The 18,450-nt window shown below is 40.1% G+C and overlaps 1 protein-coding gene across 4 annotated transcripts in view; it reads right to left on the reverse strand.

The window, feature by feature from the left end:
- The window catches only part of UBAP1 (ubiquitin associated protein 1), a 65,567-nt gene that overhangs the window by 38,809 nt on the left and 8,308 nt on the right, over positions 1–18,450 (reverse strand). For 2 of the 4 annotated variants that reach the window (XM_059411479.1, XM_059411478.1), the window contains exon 2: positions 12,057–12,138. The exons of the other annotated variants lie outside the window; for them this stretch is intronic. The gene's annotated coding sequence lies outside the window, so the exon portion shown is untranslated. The remainder of the gene's footprint in view (positions 1–12,056; positions 12,139–18,450) is intronic. 4 annotated transcript variants of the gene reach the window in all.

An 18,450-nucleotide genomic window follows, 5' to 3' on the forward strand; every position in this document is an offset into this window, starting at 1 on the left:
AAAAAAAAAAAAAAAAAAAAGATTTAGGGGCATCTGGGTGGCTCAGTGGGTAAAGCCTCTGCCTTTGGCTCGGGTCATGATCCCAGTGTCCTGGGATGGAGCCCCACATCAGGCTCTCTGCTCAGCACTGAGCCACCCAGGCGCCCCTAAATAAATAAAATTTTTAAAAATATATTTATTTATTAGAGAGAGAGTGCAAGCAGGAGGCGAGGGCGGGAGGAGAGGATGAGGGACAAGCACACTCTTCTAGCAAGCATGGAGCCCCATGCAGGGCTCGATCCCAGAACCCTGAGATCACAACCTGAGCCGAAATCAGACACCTAACTGACTGAGTCACCCAGACGCCCCCACAGTAGCTTTTAAAAGATGTCTTTTAGTGACAAAATAAAAAGCTGACAACCATGTTAATCCCAACCCCCTTTTCAAATTTTAGTCACCCATGAAATCCAAAAGTCTGGAAACCATTTTTCTGTATCACATATAAAATAATAACCTCAAATGAGTATGAATATTTTTTAAAATGTATATAGATATCTTTGCATACTGCCTGAAACACAGCAAGAGCTCAACAAAGGCTGGTAAAAACATAACTTAGGGTGCTGGGGAGGCTCAGCTGGTTGGGCCTTTGGCTCAGGTCATGATCTCAGGGTCCTGGGATTGAGCCCTTCATTGGGCTTCCTGCTCAGTGGGAGTTTGCCTCTTCCTCTCCATCTGCCCTCCTGCACCTCATGCTCTCTCTCACTCTCTCTCTCAAATGAATAAAATCTTTAAAAAAAAAAAAAAAAAAATATATATATATATATACACACATATATAAACTTAGAAGAAAGTAAACCACTTGCCAAGTATTCTACCAGTACACCACACACAAAATGTAGATTTTTATTTGAATGTTTAGACTCTTCTTTTTTTTAAAGATTTTATTTATTTATTTGACAGAGAGAGATCACAAGTAGGCAGAGAGGCAGGCAGAGAGAGAGAGAGGAGGAAGCAGACTCCCTGCTGAGCAGAGAGCCCGATGCGGGACTCGATCCCAAGACCCTGAGATCATGACCTGAGCCGAAGGCAGCGGCTTAACCCACTGAGCCACCCAGGCGCCCCTGAATGTTTAGACTCTTATTTTGAGTGAAAAGCGTGGCTGTGAACATTGAACTGAATTTGAGACCTTACTTTCAGTTTCAAGTCAGAATCAGCCAGAGATACTATTTTCAGGATCTATCACTGTCCACAAGCTCTGTGTTTACAAAACTAAGCCCCTTTATTATTGGCTGCTGCACATCAGCGTATCTGGCTGAAGACAGAAGGCCAATAACAGAGGTCAAGAATCCACAGATTCACACTGAGGAGCTTTTCAATAACCCTAGTAAGCTTTTCTTTATGCATTAATTGCTTCTTTCAATTCAGCTGGAATACTGCTTATTCAGTCGGATTTGTCCTGAGCACCACCATTTCAGAGAAAGCAAAAATGGAAAATCTAAATTTGAGTCACTAACCTACAGAAACAAGATCTAATGCGCCCTACGATTTTTGAAAAGAGGGGAGTGGGTCTGTGTGAATATGGAAGCAAATAGGGGTAAGATATAGTCTTATAATGGTGGTATACTTGGATGATGGGTTTACAACATGTGGCTTTTGGTTTTTCCTTTTGTGCCCTAGTGAGCGCATATCTACTGACTGACATATTTTGTATTTAGAAAAAAAGGGGCCACTGGGTGGCTCAGTGGGTTGGGGCCTCTGCCTTCAGCTCAGGTCATGATCCCCTGGGATCAAGCCCCACATCAGGCTCTCTGCTCGGTAGAGAGCCTGCTTCCCCCACTCCCTCTGCCTGCCTCTCTACTTGTGATCTCTGTCAAAAAAAAATAAACAAAATCTTAAAAAAAAAAACAAAAAAAATTTAGGGAACAAGAGAGGGAAAGAATACCCCAGATACCTGCAAGAGGATTAAACAGAAACAACACAGTATGTAATTAATGAGAGACTGTGACCTGAGAGAGAGAAAATATAATTTTTTAAAAAAAGGAAACTACTGCTTTATTCTAAGACTTTTTCATTTGTTTGAGAGAGAGAGAGCACAAGCAGGGGGAATGGCAAGGAGAAGGAGAGGGAGAAGTAGGCTCCCCGCTGAGCAGGGAGCCGGATGCGGGACTCGATCCCAGTACCCTGGGATCATGACCTGAGCTGAAGGCAGAGGCTTTAACGCACTGAGCCACCCAGGCGCCTCGCCTTTTTGTTTTCTGATGTCATTAATTCCTAATTTTTTTTTGGCCTTTTGACTATTGACTGTGCTGTTTCTGATTTTGAATATTTATTGGAATTTTCTTTGTAGCCTAGTATTTACTTAGGTTTTTATAGTGTTCTTTGGATACTTGTGGTATATCCTGCTTTCAGGGTGCTTTTGATATGATATAAATTATATCTATCTTATTAATTATATATTTCTATTTAGTTCTTCTGCTTCCTGTAGTTTTTGTTTCATGCTTAGTGATACAGTGTTACTTGGGTCAGTTCGTAACATTAGCTCTTCATCGTGGATTACGTTCTTTATCCTCAAAAAAGTGAAACAGCTGTTATACTTCCATGAAGTCTGTAACCTAGGACCATTTGTATGGTATTGTTATTGGTCTTAGGAACTACTGAGCCTTGGTGGCTCCGCTGATTGTCTGCTCAGCAGGGAGCCTGCTTCCCTCTCTCTCTCTCTGCCTGCCTCTCTACCTACTTGTGATATCTCTCTGTCAAATAAATAAATAAAATCTTTTTAAAAAATCAGAAATTGATATACTAATAAATAAACCCAAGAGAGCTGGTTCTTTGGAAAATACATAAACCATCAAAACTAACTTTTTCTTTCTAAGATTTCATCTATTTAAAAATATATATTTCATTTATTTATTTGATAGAGAAAGAAAGAGAGAGGGAAAAAAAGCAGGAGAAGAGGGAATGGGAGAAGCAGGCTTCCCGCAGAGCAGGGAGCCCAATGTGGGCTTCAATCCCAGGACCCTGGGATCGTGACCTGAGCTGCAGACAGACACTTAGCAACTAAGCCACCCAGGCACCCCTAACTTAACTTTAAAAAGAGAGAAAAAAGTGTACAAAACAGAGAAAATTAAAATAATCCAAAGACACTGCTTTGTTCACCTCCATGAGAACCTGGATAAAATGATCTTCCAGGAAAGTATTATTTATGAAAACTAACTCCACAAGGGGGCGCCTGGGTGGCTCAGTGGGTTAAAGCGACTGGCTTTGGCTCAGGTCGTGATCCCAGGGTCCTAGGATGGAGCCCCCAAGTCTGGCTCTCCGCTCAGTGAGGAGCCTACTTCCCCCCTCCCCTCTCTCTCTCTGCCTGCCTCTCTGCCTACTTGTGAGCTCTGTCTGTCAAATAAATAAATAAATTCTTTAAAATAAAAAACTAACTCCACAAGAGGCAGAAATCTTAACCAGATGAGTACACTACAAAGGAAACAGAAAAACTCATCAAAGAGCTCTTGCAACCAAAAGAAACCTAACTGTAGTTTGAGTTTAACACACAGGAAAGTTTAAAAAAAAATTTTTTTAAGCAAGCATAATACTGATGCCTTTAAATAGAAAATTACAGAAAAATCTCATGTATGCACAGAGATTTTAAAAATCCTCAAAATAGGGGCACATGTGGGGGGCTCAGTGGGTTAAGCTTCTGCCTTTGGCTCAGGTCATGATCTCAGGGTCCTGGGATTCAAGCCCTGCGCTGGGCTCTCTGCTCAGCGGGGAGCCTGCTTCCCCCTCTCTGCCTGCCTGCCTGCCTCTCTGCCGACTTTTGATTTCTCTCTCTCTCTCTCTCTCTCTGTGTCAAATAAATAAATAAAATCTTTCTTAAAAATTCTCAAAATAAAAAGCACAAACCAATTTTAATAATACATTATAGGAATACATCATGTCCAAGTAGAAAAATTTAGTCCGCGAATTCAGTATAGCTCAATACTATGCATCTGTTGGTACATTTCACCATTCATTAACAGATTTAAGAAAAGTCATATGGGGGGGGGCGCCTGGGTGGCTCAGCCTCTGCCTTCAGCTCGGGTCATGATCCCAGGGTCCAGGGATCGAGCCCCGCATCAGGCTCTCTGCTCAGCAGGGGACCTGCTTCCTCCTCTCTCTCTCTCTCTGCCTGCCTCTCTGCCTACTTGTGATCTCTGTCAAATAAATAAATAAAATCTTAAAAAAAAAAAAAAAAAAGTCATATGGTCCTCTTCTTAACATGAGGTTAAAAGCAACAATGAAAACCATCTCCCTCAATACCAAAGTCAGAGAATGCTGACTCATGGGGAAACAAGATTCCTGCTAAGCACAGGAACACTATAATGATGTCCATTATTATCATAATTTTTTAACATTGTTATTTAACATTAGATGAAAGAGGTTAAAAGATATAAAAAGTTAGAAAAGAGACTGCTTCCCAGGGAAACCCCAGAACTAAAAAATTATTACAAATATAAGAGAATACAATGAAGTGTTTCCGGGTACAAATTAATACAGGCACACTTTGTCTTACTGTATTTTGCTTTACTGCACTTCACACAGTTTTTTACGTACTGAAATTTTAAGACTTCAGTGGACAAAGTAAGTGCAATGTAGTAGAAATAGAAAGGGAAACAGAAGTGGAGCCTGAAGATGTGTCTGAATTGCTATAATCTCAGGATAAAACTTTAATGGATGAAGAGTTGTTCCTCATGGATGAAAAAATAAAGTGGTTTCTTAAAATGGAATCTACTCCTGGTGGAAATGCCTTGAAGACGGCAGAAATGACGACAAAGGATTTCAGATGTTACATAAAACTTTTTTTTAAGATTGTATTTATTTATTTGACAGAGAGAGACACAGTGAGAGAGGGAACACAAGCAGGGGGAGTGGGAGAGGGAGAAGCAGGCTCCCCGCAGAGCAGGGAGCCCAATGTGGGACTCAATCCCAGGACCCTGAGATCGTGACCGAAGCCAAAAGCAGAAGTTTAATAACTGAGGTGCCCCAAACATTACATGAACTTAGCTGATAAAGTAGCAGCAAGGTTTGAGAGGACCGACTCAATTCTGAAAGCTCTACTGTGGGTAAAATGTTACCAAACAACATCTCATGCTAAGAAGTAATTGTTATGGAAGAAAAAGTCAAGGATGCAGCAAACTACATTCCTGTCTTATTTTAAGAACTGGCCACAGCCACCCCAACCTTTAGCAACCACCATCCTGGATCAGTCAGGAGCCATCAAGACTGAGGCAGGACCCTCCACCAACAATAAAATTACAAGTTGCTGCAGGGGTACCTGTGTGGCTCAGTGAGTTAAAGCCTCTGCCTTCAGCTTGTGAGCTCATCTGTCAAATAAATAAAATCTTTAAACATTTTTTTTATTTTAATTTATCCATTTGACAGACAAAGATCACAAGCAGGCAGAGAAGCAGGCAGAGAGAGGAGGAAGGAGGCTCCCCGCTGAGCAGAGAGCCCAACTCAGGGCTCAATCCCAGGACCCCAAGCCCAAGGCATAGGCCCTAACCCATGCGCCGCCCAGGTGCCCCAATAAAATCTTTAAAAAAAAAAAAAAATTGCAAGTTGCTGAAAGCTCAGATGATGGGCAACATTTCTGACCAACGAAGTATTTTTTAATGGAAGTAGGTATATTGGTTTTTTTAGACACAATGCCATTGCACACTTCAAAGACTACAGTATAGTGTAAATATAACTTTTACATGCACCTAGAAACCAAAATATTCATCTGAATTGCTTCATTGTGATGTTCAGTTTATTGTAGTAGTCTGGAACCAAAGCCAAAGTATCTCCAACATGTATTTTGAAATAAACAGCCTTCATGTATACAATAACTAGATAAGAAATATAATGGAAACATACAATTTGCCCCAAAAGATAAGAAGCAGGAATAAACTTAAGATACAACAAAAGAAACTAAAGCTCTACTGAAAGAAAAGAGGACTTACATAATTGGAAAAACATATGATAAACCTTGATTAGGACATGCAACATCATTAAGATCAATTCTCCCTAAGTTTCTCTACTTAGCAAGATAAAAGTGAAAACTACAGTCTTCTGTTTAATTAACTAGAAAAGATGACTCTAAAGTACATATGGAGGAGCGCCTGGGAGGCTCAGTCATTAGGCGTCTGCTTTCTATTCAGGTCATGATCCCAGCATCCTGCTCAGCAGGGAACCTGCTTCTCCCTCTCAGCTCCTCCAAGCTGTGTTCCCTCTCTTGCTATCTCTATCAGTCATAAATAAATAAAATCTTTTTAAAATAAATAAATAAATATAAATAGATAGATAACACTCATACAGAAATAACAATATATGCAACAATAGCCAAGAAAATTCTAAAGATAATAATGGAAACTAGCCTATCAGATATTAAAATGTTTACTGTAAGATGTAACACAGCTATGCCATACTGGCACACAGATCAGTGGAACAGAACAGAAATCCCTAAAAAATTACCAAAATATGGAAATGTATTATACAGTAAAGCTGCCATTTAAAATTTGTGCAAGGAAACATTGGGATGCCTGGGTGGCTCAGCTGGTTAAGTGTCTGCCTTTGGCATGGGTCATGATTCCAGGGTCCTGGGATAGAGTCCCCCCCCCATCAGGCTCCTTGCTTAGCAGGGAGCCTTCTTCTCCCTCTGCCGCCACTCTCCCTGCTTGTGTGTGCACATTCTCTCTCTGACAAATAAATAAATAAATAAAATCTTTAAAAAATAATAGAATTTGTGAAGTGATGAACAACAGGTAATCACCTAGAAAAAAAGCTGGATGCTCCCCTCATACTCCATCCCAAAATAAATTCCAGATCTATCAAAGGCATAGTAACATGATGCAACTGCCCAAATACATAATTCCTATTTTCATTCTACTTGGAAAGGTACTGAGCAAAAATAACTGAGACTTATAATCCAACAAAATGCTTATCCTATGAAAAAATTAGAATATGATGGTTATTTTTTTTTATTTATTCTTAGTAATCTATGCCCAACGTGGGGTCAAACTACAACCCCAACATCAAGGCTTTCATGCTCTTCCAACTGAGCCATCTACATGCCCCAGAAAATGAAGGTTATTTTTTTTAATTTTATTTATTTATTTGAAAGACAGAGATCACAAGTAGGCAGAGAGGCAAGCAGAAAGAGAGAGGGGGAAAGCAGGCTCCCTGCTGAGCAGAGAGGAGCCTGATGCAGGGCTCGATCCCAGAACCCTGGGATCACGACCTGAGCCGAACGAAGGCAGAGGCTTTAACCCACTGAACCACCCAGGCGCCCCGGCTCAGACAGTTGAGCATCCAACTCTTGGTTTTGGCTCAGGTCATACCTCAGGATCCTGGAATTGAACCCTGCATGACTCTGTGCTGGGCATGGAGTCTACCTGAGAATTCTCACTCCCTCTACCCCACCCCAGCCTGCATGGACTCTCTCGCACTCTCTCAAATAAATAAATATTAAAAGGAAAAAAAAAGACAAACTGCTGTAATGCACAAGTTTTCTAATTATTTTTGCAAATGAAGTTTTAAAAAAGTTATTAGGGGCGCCTGGGTGCCTCAGTGGGTTAAGCCTCTGCATTCTGCTCGGGTCATGATCCCAGAGTCCTGGGATCAAGCTCCGCATCGGGGTATCTGCTCATTAGAGAGCTTGCTTACCCCTCTCTCTCTGCCTGCCTCTTTGGCTACTTGTGATCTCTGTCAAGAAAATAAATAAAATCTTTTAAAAAAATAAAATAAAAAATAAAAAAGTTATTAATCATATAGCATACTTAAGGCTATAAGAAGAGCAACTAGTGGGGCTCCTGGGTGACTCAGCCCATGATTCCAGGGTCCTGTGATCAAGTCCTGCATGGGACTCCCTGCTCGGCAGGGAGCCTGCTTTCTCCCTCTCCCTCCCACTGCTTGTGTTTCTTCTTTTGCTGCCTCTTTCTCTCTCTCTCTGTCAAATCAATAAATAAATAAATCTTAAAAAGGGGGGGGCATCTGGGTGGCTCAGTGGGTTAAGCAACTGCCTTCAGCTTGGGTCATGATTCCAGGGTCCTGGGATCAAGCCCCACATCAGGATCCCTGCTCAGCAGAGAGTCTGCTTCTCCCTCTCCCTCTGCCTGCTGCTCTGCTGCTTGTGTTTTCTCTCCATCTAATAAATAAAAATTCTTAAAAAAAAAAAAAAAGAAGAAGAAGAAGAAGAGCAACTAGTGACTCAATACAAAATTAGTTTCACACAGTTTAATACAAACTGGTTATAGGAGAATATTAACTTGCTAAAATTTAAAAAGCAACATGAAGTACATAAAAAGATAATATAGTATTGTCAAAGTAAATTACTACTCCAATCTGATTTTATGAGGACTGCAGTTAAGAACTCTAGCTAATTCAGGGCACCTCAGTGGCTCAGTTGGTTACTTATCTGCACTCCGCTCATATCATGAATGATCTCAGAGTCCTGGGATCCTCACAGGATCGGGCTCCCTGCTCAGTGGGGAGCCTGCCTCTCCCTCTCCCTCTATCCCTTCTCCATCCATGCTCTTGCTCTCTTTTTCAAATAAATAAAATCTTAAAAAAAAAAAAAAAAAAAAAAAAAGAACTCTAGCTAATTCCAAATTGGGTCAGGAAATCCAGACAAGGATTTTCCTCAATGTTGGGTTCCTCTTAATCCTACCAGCACCTAGCACCATGTCTAATCTTTAGAAGGGGAGGTCTTTTCATATTTGCTTGACATCTCCCCTTAAACTTTCTGAAAATATGATTTTATAACTAATATTCCCAAATAATATGTATTTTGCAAATATAACTAGACAAAAAAAATACCATTACAATGAGAAAGTTTGTTTTGTTTTTGTTTACAATAAGAAAGGTAAGCAATGACTTTTGTAGTTACCAGTAGTCTGAAATCATAAGGCCTATAAGACTAACAAAATAGGGGCACCTGGGTGGCTCAGTGGGTTAAAGCCCCTGCCTTTGGGTCAGGTCATGATCCCAGATCCTGGGATTAAGCCCCACATCAGGCTCTCTGCTCAGCTGGGAGCCTGCTTCCTCCTCTTTCTCTGTCTGCCTCTCTGCTTACTTGTATTCTGTGTCTGTCAAATAAATAAATAAATAATCTTAAAAAAAAAAAAAAAGACTAACAAAATAACAGCAAAGTAATGGCTAATTACAAGTGAACAGGGAGTCGTAACATAAGGTATTAGCTAATTAGAAATTTTTAATCCGTATAATTCTTCTTTTTATCCTTAACCCCTCTACATTAGCCAATTCATTAAAATTCTTAAATTAATTTTTTTAAAAAATTTTAATAGGGTACCTGGGTGGCTCAGTCAGTTAAGCATCTGCATTTGGGTCAGGTCATGATCTCAGGGTCCTGGAATCAAGCCCCACATCAGGCTCCCTGCTCAGTGCTTCCTCTTCCTCAGTTCCTCTCCCCACTTGTTCTCTCTCAAATAATCTTTAAAAACATTTTTTAACATAAAAAACGTCGCAAAAGGAGATACAGCCATAAACCTATCAATTCTATTCTTTTTAAAAGATTTTATTAATTTATTTGAGAGAGAGTGAACAGGGGGAAGTGCAGAGGAAGAAACAGACTCCCCTGCTGAGCCTGGAGCCTGACATGGGGCTTGATCCCAGGACCCTGAGATCATGACCTGAGCTGAAGGCAGATGTTTAGCCAACTGAGCCACCCAGGCACCCCTCAATTCTTTAAACTGTGATTTAACATTGGGGGGAAAATAATTTCAAGAGGTAACTGAACCAAAAATGTCATCTCCTCCCCAACTCTCAAAAATCACATCACACCGGAGTGCCTGGGTGGCTAAGTGGGTTAAAGCCTCTGCCTTTGGCTCAGGTCATGATCCCAGACTCCTGGGATCGAGCCCTGCATTGGGCTCTCTGCTCAGGGGGGGAGCCTGCTTCCCTTCCTCTCTGCCTACTTGTGATCTCTGTCTGTCAAATAAATAAAATCTTTAAGAAAAGAAAAGAAAAAACAAAATCACATCACACCTCACATAAGAGAGAAAAGAGCACCCTGGACAGTTAAAAACATGAGTACCAGTCTTAACTCTTCCGTCAATTTGGGATGGTTTAGGGCCTATCAAAACCTTTGGGTGGAAAAAAAAAGAACTCAGGGCTACTTCTGTAAAAAGAGAAGTCTGGAGTAAATGATCTGACAACATTTTCAAAATTCAGGGTCTGGATCTATTCTTTTGTAACTATAGACTTTAGAGGCTTTTATGCGCTCATACACATAAGAAAAATACCACAAGACTTCCTTCATATTCTTAGTTATGAGAGCACATAAACACATGTAATCACTTGCTGAATCTATGACTCAGTAAGTATACACAGTCCACACCCACTTTTTTAAGAAGAAAATGCTTACTATTTAACACTAATAACCCTACTTTACAAGTAGCCAATATGATAAATTAGTTAACTTTTATTTTACACAAGCTAAATATCACACCATGGGTTATGAATCTGACCTGAAGGAAATAACAAACAAATTTTTTATTCTTCCAGGAGTCTTGTGGATTACATTGTTCTGACTGTTGGGAGTCATGTGAAATTTGAATGGTTTTTCCCATGGAAACAAAAATCTAACAGAGCCCTGTTCACCAAACTTGAGAATTCACCCCAAAGGGAACACTGTGCAGTACACCAGGAAACAAACAATATAAAGATGGCACAACCCCATAGAGGGAGATGGTCTTCCTTCCGACCTATCATCAGAAGGTCAACAGTAACCTAATGGTATGTCACAATGCCTACGTAACTTATCTCGCTTCAACATAGACATTTTATCATTTCACAAGAAGTACAGTATGAGATACTTCGAGACCACATTCACACAATTTATTACAATATATGTCATTATAATTGCTCCATTTTATTACTGTTGTTAATTTCTTACTATGCCTAATTTATAAATTAAAATTGATCACATCTAGGACAACTGATTGGCTCAGTTGGTAGAGCAGGTGACTCTTGATCTCAAGGTTCTGAGTTCAAGCCCCATGTTGGGTGTAGAGATTAAAAATAAAATATGGGACGCCTGGGTGGCTCAGTTGGTTAAGCAGCTGCCTTCGGCTCAGGTCATGATCCCAGCGTCCTGGGATCGAGTCCCACATCGGGCTCCTTGCTCCATGGGGAGCCTGCTTCTCCCTCTGACTCTGTCTTCCACTCTGTCTGCCTGTGCTCACTTTCGCTCGTGCTCTATCTCTGACAAATAAATAAATAAAATCTTAAAAAAAAAATAAATAAAATAAAATAAAATAAAATAAAATATTTTGGGACACCTGGATGGCTTAGTCAGTTAAGTACCTACCTTTGGCTCAAGTCATGATCCCAGAGTCCTGGGATTTAGTCCCAAGTCAGGCTTCCTACTCACAGGGACCCTGCTTCTCTCTCTCCTCCCTGCTCATGCGCTCACTCTCCCAAATAAATAAATAAAATCTTTAAAAATTAAAATAAAATAAAATAAAGTCTTTTAGGGGTGCCTGGGTGGCTCAGTCAGTCAAGTAGCTGACTCAATTGATTTCGGGTCTGGTCATGATCTCAGGGTCATGAGATCAAGTCCCATGTCAGGCTCTGCATTGGCCTTAGAGCCTGCTTAAGATTCTCTCCCTCTTCCTCTGTTCCTCCCTCCACCCTCGTGCACTCTCTCTCATACATAAATAAATAAACAAACAAACAAACAAACAAAATCTTCTTAAAATTAAATAAAATTGATCATATGTATATCTGTACAAGAAAAAATATAGTACAGAACTTCATCAACTTATGATGGAGTGATATCTCAATAACCCTATTATAAATTGAAAAAAATCCTAAGTCTAAAACACATTTAATACACCTAACCTACTGAACACTATAGCTTAGACTCACCTACCTTAAGTGTGCTCAGAACATTTATATTAGCTTACACATGGGCAAAATAATCTAACACACAGTCTATTCTATAATAAAGTGTTGAATATCTCCTTTAATTTACAGAATACTATACTGAAAGTAAAAAACAGCTGTATGGGTACAAAATGGTTATAAGTGTATCTGCTGTTTACCTCATGGTCAGATGGCTAGCTGAGAGCTGCAGCTGCTGTCACACTGCCCAGTATCATAAGAGAGTATCTCATACCACGGTGCCTGGGTATGATAAAATAAATAAATGCATATTGCTTTCACCTCGTAAAGTCAAAAAACTATAAATCAATCCACTTTAAGTTGGGAAATATCTGTATATAGGGGGTTCACACTACCCAAAGTTTCAGGAATCCACTGGGAATCTTAGAGCATATTCTCTGCAGATAAGGGGGAACAACAGTACACAACAGAATCTTGCTTCTCTCTTTTACAACTGAAAAACCTTAACATGAAATGATTTATAATAAAAAGACACAAAAAGGACAGAGATCTTTAAATTAATCTTAACCTGCTATGTAAGTATCTATCAAATAGGTATCTATCAAAATAGGTTGTAATTTATCTCTGATAACAAAACTTAATGCATTCTTCTTATGAATAAAAACAAAGATTAATAATAGAAAAAAAATTAAATTAAATGGTACAATGGAGTGAATCGAAGAAGGGTTAGTATAAGGATTAAAAAAATAATATAAGCAATAGTTACTAGATTTACTAGCACCTCCTCGTCTTCCTAATCTTTTTTTTTAAGACTTATTTATGTTTTTTAAAGATATTTTTTATTTATTTGACAGAGAGAGGTCACAAGTAGGCAGAGAGAGAGAGGGGAAGCAGGCTCCCCGCTGAGCAGAGAGCCCAATGCGGGGCTCAATCCCAGGACCCTGGGATCATGACCTGAGCTGAAGGCAGAGGCTTAACCACTGAGCCACCCAGGTGCCCCAAGACTTATTTATTTATTTGACAGACAGAGATCACAAGTAGGCAGAGAGGCAGGCAGAGAGCAGTGGCGGGGAAGCCGGCTCCCCAATGAGCAGAGAGCCCAATGCCAGGCTCAATCCCAGGACCCTGGGATCACAACCCGAGCAGAAGGTAGAGGCTTCAACCCATTGAGCCACCCAGGTGCCCCCTTAAATCTTTTTAAAACTGTTATTTATTTATTTGAAAGAGAGCAACCAAAAGCAAGGTGAGGAACAAAGGGAGACACGGGCTCTCCATTTAGCAGGGAGCCCGATCAGGACTCAATCCCAGGACTCTGGGATCATGACCTGAACTGAAGGCAAATGCTTAACCGACTGAGCCACCCAGGTAGCTCCTAAATCTTATATTAATAAAAGTAGTTCCACATGTCAATGGCTTGTACTTACTCTAAGGAACAAAGAAAGGTGGTACCAGAAAACCATCACCTATAGTAAAAAACCCATATATTTTTATACTGACGTATCAGTTCCTGGTAATCAAATAGAAAACCCTCTATAAAAGTTAAAGACAAACAGAGCAACAGAACAAAATCCAAAAACAGACCCACATATACGCAAAATATTTTTAAAACAAAAAAGCAATCAACAGAGAAAGGGTAATTATTTCAAAAAAAGGTACTGGAACAAATAGATATCTACATCCAAAAAAATTTTTTTAAAAACACAAAACCTCCCATCCACACTTCTCATCATATACAGAAAAATTAACTCAAAATGCACCACAGACTTTATAAAATCTAAAACCATAAAACTTCTAGAAGAGAATATCAAGAAAATCATTCTGACCTTAGATAATCATTCTGATGTTAGATAATAATTTCTTAGATATAACAACTAAACCACAAACCATTAAAGAAAAAATAAAGTGGACTTCATTAAAACTTCTCCTAAAAAGACACTGTAAACAAAACAAATAATAACCAAATGTATGAAATATAGTTTAAAATTAACTGTTTATAAGCATAGAAAAAAGAATGAAAAGAGAACACACAGTAATGGAGGTAAGCTTTGGACTAAGAAAAATCAGAGTCTGAGTCACAGTTCTGCCACTTATTAGCTGTGTACCCCTTGAACAAATTAACATAACTGAACTTCAGGTACCCAACCTATAAAATGGGGATAATAATAGATAGGAACTATCTCATAGGATTATTTTAAGGATTAAACAAGATAATGAACTTAAAGTACTTGAAACAGTCCTCATAGGTATGTTTTCAATCAATGTTAGTTATGCAAACATTTTATACAAGTATTATAATAGCCGGTATTTCAAATGATGGGTTACAAGTAAGTTTTACTTTTCCTTATCTCCACATTGAGTTTTCAAAGTAACTATGTATTACATATTCCAAATAATAAAACTTAACTTTTTAGATCCCTAAATGATTACAAGTTGAAACAAATAAACCTAACTGTAGGGGCACCTGGGTGGTTCAGTGGGTTGAGCCTCTGCCTTCGGCCCAGGGTTATGATCTCAGGGTCCTGGGATCAATATCCACATCGGGCTCTCTGCTCAGCAAAGCGCCTGCCTCCCCCCCTCTCTCTGCCTGACTCTCTGCCTACTTGTGATCTCTCTGTAAGATAAATAAATAAAAATCTAAAAAAAAAAAAAACAAAAAAAAAACACCCGGGGCACCTGGGTGGCTCAGTGGGTTAAAGCCTCTGCCTTCAGCTCAGATCATGATCCCAGGGTCCTGGGACTGAGCCCTGCATCGGGCACTCTGCTCGGCAGGGAGCCTGCTTCTTCCTCTCTCTCTGCCTGCTTCTCTGCCTACTTGTGATCTCTGTCAAATAAATAAATAAAATCTTTAAAAAAAAAAAACCTAACTGTACATAAAATTAATGACCATACCCAGAAAATTATTTCATTGACTTCAGAACTCAGTATTCTAACTGCATATTAGTGTGTTATGTTCCAAAAACATAAAGAACTAGAAAGATTTTAGATTTTTTTTGTTAGCGATAATATTAGTATTACCATTTTAAAGCCATTTTATGTGAATATCCAATATAGTAAATAATTACGCTTGTATTGTAAGGAACCAAGACTTTTTATGTAAGAGAGAGAAAAAAGACAATTACAATATTAAAGAAGTAAAAACCCTATAGTTCCTAAATCTGAATTATAAAAGTCAATATGAACTTGTGATTTTTAAAAAATGTGTGTAAGGGTACCTGGCTGGCTCAGATGGTATAGCATGCAACTACTGATCTCAGGGTCATGAGTTTAAGTCCCATATGGTGCATGAAGCCTACTTAAAAATATAAAAAATTAGGGGCGCCTAAGTGGCTCAGTGGGTTGGGCCACTGCCTTCAGCTCGGGTCGTGATCTCAGGGTCCTGGGATCGAGTCCCATGTAGGGCTGGCTCTCTGCTCGGCGGGGAGCCTGCTTCCTCCTCTCTCTCTCTGCCTGCCTCTCTGCCTACTTGTGATCTCTGTCAAATGAATAAATAAAATCTAATATATATATATATATATATATATATACACATATATATACACATATATATGTGTATATATATATGTATATATATAAAATTTTAAAAATTTTAAAGATTTTATTTATTGGGGGGCACCTGGGTGGCTCAGTTGTTATACATCTGCCTTCAGCTCAAGTCATGATCCCAGGGTCCTAGGATCAAGCCCCGAATCGGGCTACCTGCTCCACAAGAAGCCCGCTTCCCCTTCTCTCACTCCCACTGCTGTAGTCCTTCTCTCACTGTCTCTCTCTCCATCCAATAAATAAATAAAATCTTAAAAAAAAAAAGATTTTATTTATTGGGACACCTGGGTAGCTCTGTCAGTCGAGCATCTGCCTTCAGCTCTGATCATGATCCCAAGGTCCTGGCACCGAGTCCCACATCGGACTCCTTGCTCAGGAGGGAGAGCCTGCTTCCCCCACTGCCTGCTGCTCCCCCTGCTTGTGCACAACCCCCTGCTCTCTCTCTCTGACAAATATAATCTTAAAATATTTTTTTTAATTGTATTTATTTATTTGACACAGAGAGAAAGAAAGTACAAACAAGCAGGGTAAACAGCAAGCAGAAGGAGAGGAAGAAGCAGTCTCCCTGCGGAGTAGAGAGCCTGACATGGGGCTCAATTCCAGGACCCAAGTGTCCTAACCTGAGCCAAAGGCAGATGCTTAACCAACTGAGCCACCCAGGCACCCCAAGAAAGAAAATTAAAAAATTAAAGATCTATTTATTTATTTCAGAGATAGAGAGTGAGTGCACAAGTTGGGGTAGGGCAGAGGAAGAAGAGAAGCAGACTCTCAGCTGATCAGGGAGCTCAACTCAGGGCTCGATCCCATGACCCTGAGATCATGAACCTAGTCAAAGACAGACACTCAACTGAATGAGCCACCCAGGTGCCCCCAAAATAATATTTTTTAAAATGTTAAATAAAAATATTTGTAGAAGCCAGGACAGTATCAGGGAGCATCCCTGGCACCACATGTTGAGCTCTCAATATCAGTTCTGCATTAATTCTTAAAGAAATGGTAATACAGGAAGAATTTGTAAGATTACCCCGGGCCATCTGTTGTATACAAAAAAAGCCTTTCAAAGATTTATAGTTCATGGGGCACCTGGCTGGCTCAGTTGGAAGAACAGGTGACTCTCAATCTTAGGGCTGTTGAGTTTGAAGCTCATGTTGGGTGTAAAGAGGACTTAAATAAATAAAACTCTGGGGGAAAAAAAGGATTTTAGATCATGCCAAATAGCTACCAACCTGAAATGGTTCCCATTGATAAAAAATCTAACAACTTGGGGCGCCTGGGTGGCTCAGTGGGTTAAAGCCTCTGCCTTCAGCTCAGGTCATGATCCCAGGGTCCTGGGATCGAGCCCTACATCAGGCTCTTTGCTCTGCAGGGAGCCTGCTTCTTCCTTTCTCTCTCTGCCTGCCTCTCTGCCTACTTGTGATTTCTGTCTGTCAAATAAGTAAATAAAATCTTAAAAAAAAAAATGAAACAATTTGTTCATAAAAAAGAACACCTACAGGTAGAACATACAATTCTTGATCTTGGGGTTATAGATTCAAACCCCACACTGGGTATAGAGATTACTTAAAAATAAAATCTTAAAAATCTTTAAAGAAAACCAAAAGTCAAAAAGGGCGGGGGGCGCACCTGAGTGGCTCAGTCAGTTGAGTGTCTAATTCTTAATCTCAGCTCAGGTCTTGATCACACAGTTGTTGAATTCAAGCCCCACGCTGAGCTCTACACTAGGTGTGGATACTTCAAAAAAAAAAGAAAGAAAGAAAGAAAGAAAGAAAGAACTCAAAATAGTCTGTTACCATAAGAAGAAACTGTTACACTAACTCTTTACTTTGAAATTGGTTAATTAAAAGAATGCAGCATTCATCCTCCCTTTTTTTTACTATTTTTTATTTTTTTTTAAAGATTTTATTTATTCATTTGACAGAGAGAGATCACAAGCAGGCAGAGAGAGAGGAGGAAGCAGGCTCCCCGCCGAGCAGAGAGCCCGATGCAGGCCTCCATCCCAGGACCCTGAGATCATGACCCGAGACAAAGGCAGCGGCTCAACCCACTGAGCCACCCAGGTGCCCTATTTTTACTATTTTTTATTTTAATTCCAGTATAGTTAACATGGTGTTATAGCAGCTTCAGGTATACAATATAGTAATTCAACAATTCTCATCATGGTAAATGTACTCATCCACCCTTTCCAATAGGAACTATACTTCAGTGTAAGCCTGCTGCTGAGGGAAAGCTCTTTAGAGAAGAATAGTACTCAAAAACATAAATGTAACAGAATTAGCATGATGATGGTAACATTTCACAACTTTTTTTCTAAATTTATTTATTTGAGAGTGAGAGAGAGTACAAGCAGAGGAAAGGGAAGAGGGAGAGAAAAGAGCAGACTCCCCGCTGAGCAGGGAGCTCAATCCCAGGACCCCAGGATCATGACCCAATCTAAAGGCAGACACCCACCGACTAAACCAATCAGGTGGAGCCCCCAACTCCTAATTAAGTAACTGATTCAAGTACCATTAGTGGATACTAAACGATTAAGTTAAGATTAATTGGAAACATAGGGCCTCTGGGTGGCTCAGTTAGTTAAGCGACTGCCTTCAGCTCAGGTCAGGATCCCAGTGTCCTGGAATCGAGTCCCCTATCAGGCCTCCCTACTCTGCAGGGAGCCTACCTCTTCCTCTCCCTCTGCCTGCCACTCCCCATTTGTGCATGCCCACACACCCTCCTGCTCTCTCGCTCTCTCTCTTGCATTCTCTCTCTGTCAAATAAATAAAATCTTTAAATAAAAAAAGATTAATAGGGAATATTATAGTAGAATATCAGGCTGACACCATCCGAACACAATAAAATCACTGAAAGTGATTTTATATATCCTACTGTGATGCAGAAGTAATTACAGAGCACCACCTATGTGGTGCTATTCCCCCCACCATCAGAAAATAAAAATAGGGGCGCCTGGGTGGCTCAGTGGGTTGAGCCGCTGCCTTCGGCTCAGGGCATGATCTCAGGGTCCTGGGATCGAGTCCCGCATCGGGCTCTCTGCTCAGCGGGGAGCCTGCTTCC

This window comes from Mustela nigripes, chromosome 9, assembly GCF_022355385.1.
Source record: "Mustela nigripes isolate SB6536 chromosome 9, MUSNIG.SB6536, whole genome shotgun sequence".
NCBI classification, from domain to species: Eukaryota; Metazoa; Chordata; class Mammalia; order Carnivora; family Mustelidae; genus Mustela; species Mustela nigripes.